The sequence below is a fragment of the Saccopteryx leptura genome, chromosome 11, assembly GCF_036850995.1.
Source record: "Saccopteryx leptura isolate mSacLep1 chromosome 11, mSacLep1_pri_phased_curated, whole genome shotgun sequence".
In the NCBI taxonomy this organism is placed as follows: domain Eukaryota; kingdom Metazoa; phylum Chordata; class Mammalia; order Chiroptera; family Emballonuridae; genus Saccopteryx; species Saccopteryx leptura.
The window spans coordinates 70,909,176-70,926,131 of record NC_089513.1 but is presented as its reverse complement, the minus strand read 5'-3'; the positions used below and the strand labels follow the sequence as shown (position 1 = coordinate 70,926,131).

General features: G+C 44.9%; 1 protein-coding gene across 3 annotated transcripts in view; it reads right to left on the bottom strand.

Moving 5' to 3' along the window:
- Positions 1-10,569, bottom strand: part of WDR47 (WD repeat domain 47) — a 54,900-nt gene extending 44,331 nt beyond the window's left edge. For all 3 annotated transcript variants that reach the window (XM_066352844.1, XM_066352843.1, XM_066352845.1), the window contains exon 1: positions 10,079-10,569. The gene's annotated coding sequence lies outside the window, so the exon portion shown is untranslated. The remainder of the gene's footprint in view (positions 1-10,078) is intronic.
- Positions 10,570-16,956: the final 6,387 nt, after the last annotated feature.

Genomic DNA, 16,956 nt, shown 5'->3' with positions numbered 1-16,956 from the left:
ACACACACACACTGTATTTTGCTTAAGTGAGTAGTGGGGAGGCAAAGAGACAGACTCCGCATGTTCCGGACCGGGATCCACCCAGCATGCCCACCAGGGGGCGATGCTCAGCCCATCTGGTGCGTTGCTCCATTGCAGCCAGAGCCATTCCAGTGTCTGAGGTGGAGGCCATAGAGCCATCCTCAGTGCCCAGGCCAACTTTGCTCCAATGGAGCCTTGGTTGTGGGAGGGGACGAGAGAGAGAGAGAGAGAGAGAGAGAGAGAGTGAGAGAGAGAGGAAGGAGAGGGGGAAGGGTAGAGATGGGCGATTCTCCTGTGTGCCCTGGCCAGGAATCGAATTAAAGATTTCATATTATTCAACATTCATTCTAAATGTGCAGTAACTCTGGAGTTACTATGAATCTATAGCAATAGTCATACTTTAAATCTTAACTACAAGTTTAATGCCACCGTCATATCTAATCAATAAAACCTAAGAGAAGAAATTCATTCTTACAAATGCATCTTTTATAATGACTTTATATGCAAATTTTGAAAGATACAGAAAATGTATCCTAGTTAACCCAGAATTGGTCAGGTTTTCAAAAAATTAATTTTAAAATTCAAGGTTTTTTGTGGGTTTTTTTTATTTTTTATTTATTTATTTATTTTTTTCATTTTTCTGAAGCTGGAAACAGGGAGAGACAGTCAGTCAGACTCCCGCATGCGCCCGACCGGGATCCACCCGGCACACCCACCATGGGGCAACGCTCTGCCCACCAGGGGGCGATGCTCTGCCCATCCTGGGCGTCGCCATGTTGCGACCAGAGCCACTCTAGCGCCTGAGGCAGAGGCCACAGAGCCATCCCCAGAGCCCGGGCCATCTTTGCTCCAATGGAGCCTTGGCTGCGGGAGGGGAAGAGAGAGACAGAGAGGAAAGCGCGGCGGAGGGGTGGAGAAGCAAATGGGCGCTTCTCCTGTGTGCCCTGGCCGGGAATCAAACCCGGGTCCTCCGCACGCTAGGCCGACGCTCTACCGCTGAGCCAACCGGCCAGGGCTAAAATTCAAGTTTTAATTTTATACTGTGAAATTCCCAATAGAAATATATGGTATTTTAAACACCCAATCCAGAATTTTAATTCTTATAAGCTTCACCATTGCTGTATTATAATATGAAACACAGGCATATGCTTGATGACTATTAACTCAGAATTATTTTTTTCTAACCACCTATGTTACTGAAACTTTTCAGAGGCTCCAAAATCCTACCTCTATAATTTAGAGACACACACACACACATATACACACAAATAGTCCCCGCTTATCCAAAGGGAATACATCCCAAGACCCGCCACGGATGCCTGAAGCCACTGACAGCACTGAACGCTATATATACTGGTTTTTCTTATACGCACATACCTTCTCACTTAAAGGAAGCCCGTTACGGTTTCCCTTTGGCACATCCAAACTGCCAGCATTACCACTCTTGTGCTCTGGGGCCATCATTAAAGTAAAATAAGGGTTACCTGAGCACAAGCACTGAACACCAGCACAGAGTGTCAGTCTGATAACCAAGACAGCTCCTAGGCGGCTAACAGGCGAGTAGTGTGTGCACCGTGGATACGCTGGAAAAAAGATGACTCACGGCCAAGCAGGATGCAGCGGGACTGTGCGAGATTTCATCATGCTACTCAGAATAGCACACAATTTAACACTTATGAATGATTTATTTTTAAATTTTCCACTTAATATTTTCAGACTGTGGTTGACTAAAGGTAACTGAAACCGTGGATAAGGGGGACTATTGTGCATATTTTTTGTGTGTGTGTGACAGAGAGAGGGACAGACAGGGACAGACAGACAGGAAGGGAGAGAGATGAGAAGTATCAATTCTTTGTTGTGGCTCCTTAGTCTCCTTAGTTGTTCATTGATTGCTTTCTCAGATGTGCCTTGACCAGGGGCTATAGCAGACTGAGTGACCCCATGCTCAAGCCGGCGACCTCTGGGTTTCAAACCTGGGTCCTCTGCGTCCCAGTCTGATGCTCTATCCACTGCGCCACCACCTGGTCAGGCAATACATTTTTAAAGATAACATTTAAGGCCAGGCAGCTCAGTTGCTTAGAGCTGTCTGGATGCACAAAGGTTGCTGATTTGATCCCCAGTCAGGGTACACACAGAAACAGATCAATGTTCTGTCTTTCTCTCTCCCCCCACCTGTCCACTCTCCCTAAAATCAATGAATAAAAATGAAAAAAAAGTAAGCCTTAAGATCTTTAAAAAATAATAACATTTAATTCCTATACATTTTTAATCTCCTTAAACTATTAATCATTACAAAGCTAGAATTTTTGGAGCACAAGTAAAAGCAAAAGCAGGGTGTTAATTTAAGAGATTAAGTATTTTAAATCTAAAAACAAAATATGTGTATATTTTATTCTTTTTTTTTTTTTTTAGCGAGTGAGAGAGACAGGAAGGGAGAAAGATGAGAAGCATCAACTCATAGTTGCATCACTTTAGTTGTTCTTTGATTGGTTCTCATATGTTCCTTGATCAGATGGGTCCAGCCAAATCAGTGACCTTTGGGCTCATGCCAGTGACCTTTGGACTCACGCCAGCAACCTTGGGCTTCAAGCTAGAGACCTTTGGGCTCAAGCCAGCAATCACGGGATCATGTTGATGATCCCACGCTCAAGCTGGTGACCCCATGCCCAAGCCAGATGAGCCTGCGTTCAGGCAGGCAACCTCAGGGTTCAAACCTGTGACCTCAGCGGCCCAGGTCAATGCTCTCTATCCACTGCACCACCACCGGTCAGGCACTTTTTTTTTTTTTAATTTTCTTTTTCCTTTTAAAGACTTTCTTTATTCATTTAGAGAGAACAGAGAGAAAGAATGGAAGGGAAAAGCAGAAAACATCAACTCATAGTTGCTTCCTTTATGTGCCCAGACTGGGCAAGCCCAGGGTTTCTAACCAGAGACCTCAGCATTCCAGGTTGATGCTTTATCCACTGCACCACCATAGGTCAGGCCAGGCATTTTTATTCTTAAATAACATAGTCTCTTAGCTCACTTGCTTAGCATGGTTCAGTGGATCTGTTTAAGACCTATCAAACCTCTGCTGTGTTCTCTGCTCTCAGACTGAACACTTTTCCAGTCAGAAAGCTCAAATATTGTGTCACTGATCTCAGGAGAAACCTGGCAGGTAAGTATGAACAAACAAAGCAGTCCATTCTTTACAACCATTCAAAATGTGAATCCCACTTACCAGTGAGCAATAGTGCCACCACTCAATTATACAATTATTATTAGACATTAGGCAGAGCTAAGAACTCAAGGTCTCCTGACTCTCAAGCAAAACTTTAAGTGTTAATCATGAAAAGAATTAAAGGAGTTCTAATTTTATTTCTTAAGTTATCACAGCAGCAAAAAGGCGAATAGGGTTAAGATGCGCAAATTGCCAGTTATGAAAACTGTCACGGGAATGTAAAGTCAGCGTATGGAATATAGTTAATTATATTGTAATAACTATGCATGGTATTAGGTGGGTACTAGACTTATTGTGGTGATCACTTTGTAAGTTACATAAATGTCTAATCACCATGTTGTATATCTGAAACTAATGTCAACTGTAATTGAAAAACAAAGAAAATTTTTTTAAAATCATCACAGTAGCACATGGTGAAAATTCAAATGTTTATTAAGCAGAGTTTCAATCTATAAACACATGTAAATGAGAAATGTAGAAAGTTTTTAATCTTTTCTTAAATTTTATTTATTTATTTATTTTTTACAGAGACAGAGAGTGAGTCAGAGAGAGGGATAGACAGGGACAGACAGACAGGGATGGAGAGAGATGAGAAGCATCAATCATTAGTTTCTCATTAGGCGTTGCAACACCTTAGTTGTTCATTGATTGCTTTCTCATATGTGCCTTGACCGCGGGCCTTCAGCAGACTGAGTAACCCCTTGCTGGAGCCAGCGACCTTAGGTTCAAGCTGGTGGGCTTTTCCTCAAACCAGATGAGCCCACACTCAAGCTGGCGACCTCAGGGTCTTGAACCCGGGTCCTCTGCATCCCAGTCTGACGCTCTATCCACTGCGCCACCGCCTGGTCAGGCGAAAGTTTTTAATCTTAACATTTGTAATAAAAATTAGCCTGACTGGTGGTGGCACAGTGGATACGCATATTGACCTGGCACACTGAGGTCCCAGGTTCAAAACCCCAAGGTTGCCAGCTTAAGCGCAGACTCACCAGCTTGAGTGCAGGGTCACTGGCTTGAGTGTGGGATCATTAACATGACCCCATAGTTGCTGGCTTGAGCCCAAAGGTCGCTGGTTTAAAGCTCAAGATCACTGACTTGAGCACAAGATCACTGGCCTGAGCACAAGGTCACTGGCTTGAAGCCCAAGGTCGCTGGCTTGAAGCCCAAGGTCGCTGGCTTGAGCAAGGGGTCACTGCCTCAGTTGGAGCCCCTGGTCAAGGTATGTATGAAAAGCAATCAATGAACAACTAAAGTGATGCAACTACAAGTTGATGCCTCTCATTTCTTTCCTTTTCTCTCTCTCTCTCTAAAAATAATAAAAAAATATTTATAATGAAAATTTTACACTCTAATCACAAAATAATGAGACCTCCAGTATAGTTTCTGTCACACCTAAAACGAAGGTACCAAAAGCATGCTTTGTAAAATAGATTAAAATTGTCCTTCATGGTTTTTTTTTAACTCCCACACTTTTTTGTTTTCAAAGCAAAAAGCTGAACTTAAGGTATTTGTATATGATTCAAAAATCAAACTACATAAAAAATTGATTTTCTAAGTCAGTAGATCAACATGCAGAAACATAGAAGGAAATATACTGAACCAAGAGTCACAAAAACTTGAAAATGTACTGAAAAAGACAAAATTATATAAGCATTAATGACTGAAGGACAATAGAGTATATACAACATAATTACCTATTAAAGTTCTTCATCCTTAGCTTTTCTACTTCCTTAGCATTTACATATTTATCACAGAATTCGTTGGAAGGTACTTTAGTCCACTCTCCCGCTTAGTAAAGAATATCCAAATACTTACCTTTGGTGGATGGTCTGCCAACTGCTACATAAATGCCCCAAATACACCTGTGAAAGGCAGTCTCCAAGCGGGTCATCAATGAGCCTACTAGTGTTTACACCCTTTGGTAGCCCTGGCTCCTCAGTGTAGTCCGGATTTAGTGACTCACTGCTACCCAAGAGTACAGAAATCCTGGAATGTCTTTAGAGACTGCAGTATCCATCTTGGGCGTAGGTATGTGTCCTTTCACAGAATGCTCACTCTGGAGGAAGCTGCCACGTCATGCGGCGACCTTATGGAAAGATCCAAGTGACAAAACTAAGAGAAGCCTCCAGGCAACAGCCAGTAAGGAATGGAAGCCCTAAGTCCAACAGCCTAAAAGGAACAGGCCCACACCGGCTGGGCAGGAGATCATCCCAGTCAAGCCTTCAGGTGAGACCACCGTCCTGTGGCCGCTTGACTGCCACCCCGAGGCCTTCGACCAGAGGCACCCAGCTGGGCTGTGCCCGGGTTCCTGACCCTCAGATTTGTTGTTTGAAGCCACTAATTTTGGAGGCAATCTGTTACAAAGCGATAGAGAATACAGAACTTCATATTTTTTTCACAAGTAATAAAGGGGTTTTTTTTCTAATATTGAATTGAAATCTACTTGTGACTTTCACCCTGTATGTCTTCAGGCTCGCAATGCAAGTCTTTTATGTTAAAAACTTCCACACATATGAATCTGACAACAATTATGTTTATTTCCCTACTTCCTCAATCATTTTTCACACAGAGTTCATATTCCCTACATTATGGCCATTCTCCTCTTAACATTTGTTAATCTTCCTCTTAAAACACCTCAAATTGAACACATATACCAGGTGTGGTCTGGTCAGCAACTGCATACAGTGAAACTAACACATCCCATGATGTAGGCAGTATACAACAAACACCTCTAAACAACTAAAATATAAAGTAAAGAGTACCATAAAAGAATTATAAATGAGGCCCTGGCTGGTTAGCTCAGTTGGTTAAGAGTGTCGTTCCAAAACCAGAAGGTTGCAGGTTTGATCCCCAATCAGGGCACACAGAGGAAGCAACCAATAAATGCACGACAGAGTGGAACAACAAATGAATGCTTCCCTTCCTCCTCCCCTTTCTCTCCCTTCCTCTCTCTGCCTTTCAAAAAAAAAAAAAAAATCAATCAATGTATAATTTAAAAAAAATTAATCCCTGACCAGATAGCCCATTCACAAGTGCAGAGGTTGCCAGTTCGATCCCCAGTCAAGGCACACACAGGAGCAGCTGGATGTTCCTGTCTCTCTCCTGCTCTCTCTCTCTCTCTCTGCCTCTCTCAAAAGAAGAAGAAAAAAGGAGGAGGAGGAGGAGGAGGAGGAGGAAAAGGAGGAGGAGAAGAATAAGTGGAAGGATAAGGAGAAGAAGAAGAAGAGGAGGGAGAAGAAGAAGAAATTAAATACAATGGAAGTTCAGAGGGATAATGCGGTTTTCTGCTAAAAATGGGAATGTAGAAAGGGGAAAGGAAAAGGTATTAACATTTATTGTGCATCTACTATATCAGGCTCTGTGCTAAATACTCCTATATAGTATCTACATAATTCTTACAACTCCATAATTTTATTTTACAGATGACCATACTAATGTTCAGAGACACTAGGTACTTGTCTGAAGTCACACAGCAAAAAGTACAGAAGCAAGAATGGGCCAACAGGGTCTATCTGACTACAATCCTGTGGCCTTTCTACTACAACACTGTGACGTCTGCAGGGATAAAAACAGGAGGAGATAATTAGGACTCAAGTACCTTGAACATACTCTCAGTCAGTCAAACTTTTAGAAACTGAAATTCAACTTACGGTATTTCCTAAGCTATGTAGTGATTTACCATTCATTAGTTGAGTGAGTATAAGGCAAGGTTTTTAAACTTTTTTTTTTTAAATATTGATTTTAGAAAGAAAGAAGGGAGAGAGAGAAACATCAATTTGCTATTCTACCCATTCATGCACCCATTAGTTGATTCTTATACGTGCCCTGACTGGGAATCGAACTCGGAACCTTGGCATATCAGGACAACACTCTTACCAAGTGACCCAGCCAACCAGGGCAGCAATTCTTCAGCCCCTCCACAAGGGCTGAAGAAACAGAACATATCTTTAGAGAACCCTTAAGCATGAAGTTTTTGAAGTCTTTGAATTTTACCTTAGAAATTAGTATAAATATTCCATTGTTCAAATTATCTTTTTGTTTTACTATAAAAGCAATACTTTTTTTTTTTTTTTTTGTATTTTTCTGAAGCTGGAAATGGGGAGAGACAGTCAGACAGACTCCCGCATGCGCCCGACCGGGATCCACCCGGCACGCCCACCAGAGGTGATGCTCTGCCCACCAGGGGGCGATGCTCTGCCCCTCCGGGGCATCGCTCTGCCGCGACCAGAGCCACTCTAGTGCCTGGGGCAGAGGCCAAGGAGCCATCCCCAGCGCCCGGGCCATCTTTTGCTCCAATGGAGCCTTGGCTGCGGGAGGGGAAGAGAGAGACAGAGAGGAAGGAGGGGGTGGGGGGTGGAGAAGCAAATGGGCACTTCTCCTATGTGCCCTGGCCGGGAATCGAACCCAGGTCCCCCGCACGCCAGGCCGACACTCTACCGCTGAGCCAACCGGCCAGGGCCAAAAGCAATACATTTTTATCCAAGTTTTCAAGTGAAATAGGTAGCAACTCCCTCAGTATGTGCCATGTTATGTGACCCCAGATTTATCCCTTCACACAGAGCAGCTTATCTCTAATACTGCAAATACTCCTATTTGAAAAGCATAGGTCAAACAGGACAAAGTAAGCTATTTCTTTATAAATCAAGAACCAATGATTCACACTGAGGATTATTTAATACCACATGAAACACAAATCACAGTTATTTGCCATAGTCTATTTTCTAAATATGAGAACCTCCTACTGAAAGCAAAATAGCAACCCTGACCCACATATAGGGAGGAAACACCCTTTTCTCTCTGTCACCACAGTAATAAAGAACCTCTGCTGGGAAGTAAAAATGCACCTTAATAGTTCCCATGACCCTTTTCAGGCTTTGTAAAAAATAAGGTCCTGGACCTGAAAATGCTAAATTTTAATAGATCATGCAGAAAATTTTAATGATTCAAATACTCCACTCGACTAAAAGGTAATCAATAGATGTCTTAATTTTTTTCCATAGTGCTTTCAAATACATTATTCAGTTCAATTTCGGAGCCCATTCCCAGACTAAAACAATAGCAGGTATTATCCCCATATTACAGATCTAGATATCAGAGTCAACAGAAGGGCAAGTAGCTCTTCCAAGATTGTAATCAGCAGCAAAGGGAAACTTAAATCCTGGCAATCTGACTTCCAATTTACTGTGATCTACTAAGGAAAACTGCATCTTTTCATACTTATCTTGAAATGTTTCTCCAACTGCAGCATATATCAAGCCTATCACAGCTGTCCATCCTATAAGTTACTGATAAATTCCATTTCACACAGAGGCTGAACATAATTATGTAACTAGAAACATAGGACAGTACCTCTGTTCTCTTATGATACATTCCTATTACTGGCTTTAAAAGAGAGAAATACAAAGAATCAGGAAGTTGGAAAGTGAGAGAAAATAGGTTAAAATTCCTACACAAAGAATTTCATATTTAGTACACACCTAAAATGAATATAATATTGTATGTCAAATGTAATTATTATTTTTTAATTCTATATAATGGCATCTAAATTCAAGGGGTTTCTTTTAACCTAACAATACAGTATATTGTTATGGCTTAATTATGTGTTTTTTCCATCACTGTATAATATTTTTTATTTTCTATGTGGAAACAATCTACCCCCTAAAACCTAAGGTAAAATTGTTTATTACATCTTCCTTCTAAATGAAACCTTGAGAATATGCCATCTAAAGGAAAATGGGCTCTTAGGCGTTTCTCCTTTCTAGTAAAATTTCAATGCAAACACATGCCAACCCTGGAGACAAAAAAAAAAAAAAATCTACTGAGATTTCCTGTGAAAAAAATATTTCTAGCACATTAAAACCTACATGTTAATTTCTGTGCCATGAACTTCTTGAAGTATTCTATGAAGTCTACAACAAAGGGAGGGAAATAAGTGTTAGGATCACAAGCTATGAATCTGGGCGGAACAAAGACCTCTCCTTTCATTATGCAGAGGACCAAGTTGCCAAAAAACGCTCGACTCAGACACCACGCGTGGTTAGTGACTGCGAGTCTGGGTGCAAAGAAGAAAACATCAGATGCCGGCGAACGCCGCCGCTGCCTGTCCCCCGCCACCGGCCCTTTCGGCCAGGGCCTGGTCCCCACAGCTACCGTCCCAATCCCTTTCTCCCCAATACAGCGAGCCCGCCTAACCCCGAGAGCTCTGCCACCTCCTGCGTCTCCCAGGCAGGCGACCCCCGCCCAGGCTCTACACCCGTCCCCCATCCAGGCGCCGCCCTTTCCCAGGACCCCCGCCCGAACCCCGGAGGCCACTCCCATTGACCACCGAGGTGACAAGGGCCAGCCCAGTCCAGCCCCGCAGGGGCAGCCCGGCGGCTCCCCCTCCTCCCGCCCCGGTGTGCCACCGATCCCCCGGGCTCCGCGGAGGGGCGAGGAAGGAAGAATCGGCACCGTCAGCCCCCATCCCGCCTCTCGGCAGCAGCTGGGTGGGCACGACCCCCGCGGCCGCTGAGGGCTCGGGGACGGGCAGATCCAAGGCGCGGGGCGCCGCTGCGCCCCCCGAGCCGGGCTGGCAGCGATGGGGAAGGTGTGGTCCAGGGGCGGCGGCCTCGCATCGGCCCCGCAGTCCCCAGGTCACGGGGCGGCGCCGGGGCCTCACCCGCGACCCGATCCCGCCCAGTCAGCACCCAAGCCCACCCAAGACCCCTCTCCCGGGCCGCGAGCGCCATCCTGGGGGTCCCCTCTCTTCGAGCCAGGTGGTGACAGGTGGCGACGTGTGACCATGGCAACGCGAGGTGTGCCGCGCGGCCCGCCCCGCCTCCGCCTCCCGGAGTCACAGACCTGAGGGTGAGCCCGGGAGAAGCGGCGGAAGAGAAAGCGGCAGGGAGGCCGGCGGCCGGGGCCGGAGCGGGAACGCGAGAGCGGCGGTCCGGGTTTGGCGTCGGTCCTCCCTGCGCCGCGCGTCAGCCCATCAGCTCGTCAGTCCTTCCTCCGGCTGCCCCTCCCAGGCCGCCGCGGCTCAGCCCAGCCTCTGGCAGACTGCGGCTGTCAAACGGTGCGGAGCACGGTCCCAGCCCCGAGCCCAGCCAATCGCCGCGCCTCCCACAGGCGCCTCAGGACCCCGCCGAGCGAGGCGGCCACGCAGGTGCCTGAGCGGAAAGGAGAATCGGCGGGGCGGGCCGGGCCGGGCCGGCGAGGTGAGGACCCGCCTGGACCGACGGGCTCCGGGCCAGCGCGCCGAGGACCAGCTGGACCCGGAGGAAACGCGGGCGCTGCGGTCGCGTGAGACCCGCAGCGGGGACGCAGACCTCTGGCTGCCGCGACCGTGTGTCTCGCCTTAGCGGGTAGCAGGTTGTCGCCCTCCACAATGTCGAGTCCTCTGGGCATTGGAATTGACTCTTAATACTACGCCTGGTTAATTTATGAATAAAGGCTAGTGAAATAAATCTTGCCTCCTGTTTTCCCAAGCGCCATCCTTCTTGAAAGCTCCAGCAGCTTAATTGCCCCCTTCTTGATTTTGTGATGATCTGCCTTGAAGCATTTGTCAGTTACTGAATACTGAACACGTTCACAGTTTTTTCTACCCCTTCTGGGTGTAAGCTCCTTGGCAGCAAAGCCTCACTACCTCCTACCCCTTCGGTGCACCACCAGTCCATTATCTAGACCAGCCCACACCTGGAAGATCATCACCTGGACCAGTCCAGAAGCTAAGAATGCAGGACCGATTCTTCTCAAGAATGAACTTTTAACTAGGCAATGCCCAGTTTCAGAACACTCTGGATACTGCCTAGTTTTGTTTTGGGGCTTGCAAACTCTAAGGCCCTTAAATGTCTTTATCATTTATTTCTAGCCACAGCCTCCTGATTCATTTACCCTCAGTATATAACTAGTATTCCACAAACATACATGATGCTCAAATGAACTGAATGACACATTCAGGGGGTAAAACCATGTAGAACTAAGGAAGAATACAGTTACACAAGAATGTAATAACCATGCTCTCAGAAAGGCAAGAAGCCGAGAACGAGCGGGGCCTCCCAAAGTAGGGGAAATGTGGTAAAAAGACTTCTAACAATGAACATCGAGAACGCTTCTGGAAAGAATTTTATCCACTTCAAGATAAAAAGAAGTGATAGCTTGAGGAAAAGATTTTAAGAAAAATATTTACAAATTCAGGGAAAACAATTATAATGACAAAAGCTGAATTGCAAAACTTCAGTTGTCTAGTCCTGATTAACTCCTGGAAGAAAGTCTTTGTTAAGAACTCTCTCAGTGGCCCTGGCTGGTTGGCTCAGAGGTGGAGCGTCGGCCTGGCGTGCGGGGGACCCGGGTTCGATTACCGGCCAGGGCACATAGGAGAGGCGCCCATTTGCTTCTCCACCCCCCCCCCCTTCCTTCCTCTCTGTTTCTCTCTTCCCCTCCCGCAGCCAAAGCTCCATTGGAGCAAAGATGGCCTGGGCGCTGGGGATGGCATCTTGGCCTCTGCCCCAGGCGCTAGAGTGGCTCTGGTCACGGCAGAGCGACGCCCCGAAGGGGCAGAGCATCGCCCCCTGGTGGGCAGAGCTTCGCCCCTGGTGGGCGTGCCCGGGTGGATCCCGGTCGGGCGCATGCGGGAGTCTGTCTGACTGTCTCTCCCCGTTTCCAGCTTCGGAAAAATACAAAAAAAAAAAAAAAAGAACTCTCTCAGTGATAAGTAACCAACAAATAAATATAAACACAATTTAATAATGCCCCAGGTGTTGATATCTAAAAAATCAAAAAAACTTTACAGTATGTTTAAATTAAAAAGTGGGCAGATATGCTATATCCTGGAAATAGCTTGTCAATTATTTGGCCGGTATAATTCACCTGATAATCCACTTCACAATCTTGATTCTCAGACAATAGTGTTTGCAAGAACCAGAACCATCTAAATATTCAGTTGGGTCCTGGCCAGGTAGCTCAGTTGGTTAGAACATCGTCCCAAAATACCAAGGTTGCAGTTCGATCTCCGGTCAGGGCACATACAGGAACAGATCGATGTATGTATTTGTCTCTCTCTCCCTTCTTCTCTCTAAAATAAAATTAAAAAATATATATTCAGTTGAATCTAGCATACCTAATTAGGAACAATCTGACAAACAGAACCTGACTTATAGTACTACACTGGTGTTGGCATAAAATGAAGTATTTGCCAATGTTCTCATTAAGCCTCACAATCTCCCTTAAAATGCCTGTTAATTATTCCCATTTAGGTATTAATGGAAATAACTTGTTCAAGGTCAAATAGTTCATATGTAGCAGAGCCAAGATTCTAACCATTGACTCTTCTTCTTTTTTTTTTTTTGGTGGCAGCGATGGGATAACCATTGACTCCTAAAAAATCTTTATGCACGCTACTTCACTCTGTAACTGGAAATTTTAGCTTCAAGAAAACAGACTTTATTCTGGCATGTTTATATCCCCCATATTCCCATGGCATAGTGTCATCTGGACCTCAATTTTCAATAAATAGCTATCAGAATTGTTAGAAGTTAAATACATAACCATTATATTTCCAGAAAGGGGGGATGGGAGGAGGAAAGGAACCCAGCACTGAAATTGAAGACATCTGGTACATCTTATCACTTGTACACTGACAAATGCATTGATTGTATATTTGCTTCCTAATGTAACATCAGGTTTTACACTACAACCTTAATAGCTGTTAGCCTAAGGTATCACCTTTCCTTCTGTGCTGGGCCACACTGGTTCAGATTAGATCTGCTTGTCTTTCACTCTAGTTACTGCAAAGCAGCCAATTGTTCAGAAAGGACAAGGCTCTCTTAGATGAAGGACTGTCCTTAGACCCTGAGGTACTGCCTCAATCATTCACCAAGTATTTATTGAGTGCCTACTCTGGCTCAGGAACTAGGTTAGGCATCATTTGAAAACGCAGGTTCTAACTTGACTGAATGACTCAGGGTACCTTGTGACATAAATGCCTACAGGCTAAGGTGGACCCCTTTTAATAGGCTTCTCAAATCCCATTTCTAATAAGGGGAATCAAAGTTTCGGTTTTCCCCAAACAGAATCTGAGTACAAGCCTAAGTGAGGAAATCTTGCCTCAAGCTCTTCAGGGGAAATTCAGTGGGGAGAAAGGAACTTAGTACTAAAAGCTCTGCTCTCATTGTTAGAACGCACACTCCTAATACACACAAAGAGCTGTCTGCTTCCCAGCCAGCAGTGTCCCGGTTCTGGGATAACAAAGTACCGCCACTGCCGCTTCTCCTGCAAACAGGTTCTAGGGCTATGGAGGTAGAATACCAGCTCTGCCAGAGCTCCTGTCTAAACCATGTCCCTAAACAAAAGCCTACATTGTATATGGATGGGTAAACCTAATTAAAAAAAATACATTGTTTCAACATCAAGAGCCGTGCTTTTTATTTATAGTAAGTAAATATCTGATGTTAGATTAAAAATAAAATTTTAAAATATTGTTTTAAGCCCTGGCCGGTTGGCTCAGTGGTAGAGTGTCGGCCTGGCGTGCAGTAGTCCCGGGTTCGATTCCCGGCCAGGGCACACAGGAGAAGCGGCCATCTGCTTCTCCACCCCTCCCTCTCTCCTTCCTCTCTGTCTCTCTCTTCCCCTCCCGCAGCCAAGGCTCCACTGGAGCAAAGTTGGCCCGGGCGCTGAGGATGGCTCCATGGCCTCTGCCTCAGGCGCTAGAATGGCTCTGGTCGCAACAGAGCATCGCCCCCTGGTGGGCATGCCGGTTGGATCCCGGTCGGGAGCATACAGGAGTCTGACTGCCTCCCGGTTTCCAGCTTCAGAAAAATACAATATATATGTTTTAGAAGAAAGAAATTTCACTGAAATACATCAAAATAAAAAAAGGGGGGTAACTTATGTTAGGAAATGTAAATACATAAAGCACACTAAAGATCATAATTTTGGAGAGGTGTTTTTTTTCAGACAAGGTTAGTAACTTTCTAATAAGCTTGAGTCCATTTAGTGGAACTTGCTGTAAAGATAGAAGGAAATCAAAGAGATTCACCAAAATAAGTCTAAGTAGGTATCTTATTATAAGTTTGTGTACCCTTCCAAAATAACTTATAGAATTGCTATCTCAGAAAAAGTAAGTATAATATTAACATTTCTTTTAGAATTTGGTCACTAAGTAGGCTCTTTCCTATTACATTTTCAGTTATTTATCTAAAATGTCCATACAAAGGCAGATGACAAAATGACTTATGTCTGAGTAACTGCTCTTCCTATCCTGAATGAAGACACCCGAGGATTTCAAGGCAGTTTCCCAGGCTTTCTGTGTAAGGATAATAAATGAACGTGTGCTTCAAGTCAGCACTACAAATATGAATTGAGATTTTGTACAAAGTTCAAATTGAAATGCTTATTAATTTACTGGTGTATGGCCAGTAGCCACGGCCACCATCACAGCTGCCTGACCAGTGCAGGTTCGCATTTGATTCGGACAGATGGTAATGAAACAATGGAATCAAGAAACTGGTGGGCCATTAGCTTTAATCCTAGCTTGCACCAGGCAGGCAAGAAATACACACAGTGGGAAAACACTTCCCGTTCCATTCAGGGCTCCCAAAGCCACTGACTTATCCGAGTTTCCTAGAATCAGAAGTTTTTACCTCACCAGCCTTATTCCCCTCTGTTCCCCATCTCCTTCTCTCTGCACAAACTCTGCACAAACTGGCTTCTCCTTCAGCACTCCGCTGTCTTGGCTGCTTCTCCTCTTCTCCACGTGGCCTTTCTCTACTCTCCTCCTGCATGGGCTCCCCTGCCCCATTTTATAGTGTAGAAATCAAAACCTTTAATCCAATATACAAACAAGAAAGTCTCTGATACAAAGTCATTTATCTGAGGCATAATAGGATTTCTCATGAGAGTGCACCACCCCACATCATGCAACAGTCAAGGGTGTGGGGAAAAGCTTAGTGTTGAGAAGATCTTAGTATTAAAAGGGTGGGGCCTGACCAGGCGGTGGCGCAGTGGATAGAAGGTCGAACTGGGATGCGAAAGACCCAGGTTCGAGACCCCGAGGTCACCAGCTTGAGCGCGGGCTCATCTGGTTTGAGCAAAGCTCACCAGCTTGGACCCAAGGTCACTGGCTTGAGCAACGGGTTACTTGGTCTGCTGTAGCTCCACAGTCAAGGCACATATGAGAGAGCAATCAATGAACAATTAAGGTGTTGCAACAAAAAACTAATCATTGATGCTTCTCATGTCTGTCTGTCCCTATCTATCCCTCTCTGACTCTCTCTCTGTCTCTGAAAGAAAAAAAAAAAGGGTGGGAAAGGCTTAGTCTTAAAACCAAGCCCCAGGCTATAAGGTCCTTGCCTGCTTATAGCCTGTCCCCCACATACAAAGCAAACTCTAAGCGAGCAAACATATACATCATATTTACAAACTTATTTGACCAACAACTGGTAACATAAGAAATCTGCTCCTGGCCCTGGCTGGGTAGCTCCATTAGTTTAAGCATTGTCCCCATATGCCAAGGTTGCAGGTTCGATCCCTGGCTGGAACACATACAGGACTCGCCACGAGTGCATGGATGGGTGGAGCAACAAATCAATCTCTCTCCCTTCCTCTCTCTAAAGGATCAATACATTTTTAAAAAAGAAATATAAGAAATTTGCTACTTACTTTATAAGTTTAGAATTCCATTTATCCAGACACCACAGAGCAAAGTGGTATCTATCTACACCAGGGGTCCCCAAACTTTTTACATAGGGGGCCAGTTCTCTGTCCCTCAGACTGTTGGAGGGCCGGAGTATAAAAAAAACTATGAACAAATCCCTATGCACACTGCACATATCTTATTTTTAAGTAAAAAAACAAAACGGGAACAAATACAATATTTAAAATAAAGAACAAGTAAATTTAAATCAACAAACTGACCAGTATTTCAATGGGAACTATGCTTCTCTCTCTCACTGACCACCAATGAAACAGGTGCCCCTTCCAGAAGTGCAGTGGGGGCCAGATAAATGGCCTCAGGGGGGCCGCATGTGGCCCGCGGGCCGTAGTTTGGGGACCCCTGATCTACACTATGCTTCAAATACATTTGTGCAGTCATTGGTTGACTCTTGTATGTGCCCTGCCTGATCAAACCTGCAACCTTAGTGTACTGAGATGACGCTCTAACCACCTGAACTACCTGGCCAGAGCATCACTGTCTTCTTTGAATTACCTCCGAGATGGACATTTAAATAAATTAGAAAAGAAATATGCAGTCCTCCCAAAACACACACACACACACACACACACACACACAAATATGCAGTCATCATATTAAAGCCTACAATCACGACGCTTGGGTGGGTATTGTCAGTGGAAGTGAAAACTCAAGCCAAGTTTCCAGCGTTGGTAACAAGGCAATCCTGAAGGTAGGTGCCCGGGCAACACACCCCTCTGTATTGCTTAATGCCCTGGGAGCCATTTTTTCTGCTTCTGTTTTACCTTTATCCTTATCTTACCTGATGCTATAGGCAATGAATTCATTGAACTCCCCTCTTCCTGATTCACCCTCATAATTCTGTGTGTTTCCCACGTGGGTCTGCCTGGAGAAGGGAAGAATTTGCTGGCCATTTTCATACATTGGTTTCGGTGATCTGCCCAGTGAGATGGACGTGCTATTTGCTGATGAACTTGGTTTTTGAACCTGCAATCCTGCGACTCTCACTCCGGACTACACAGCATCTTCTCCCAAGTAATGCAAGCTCCCG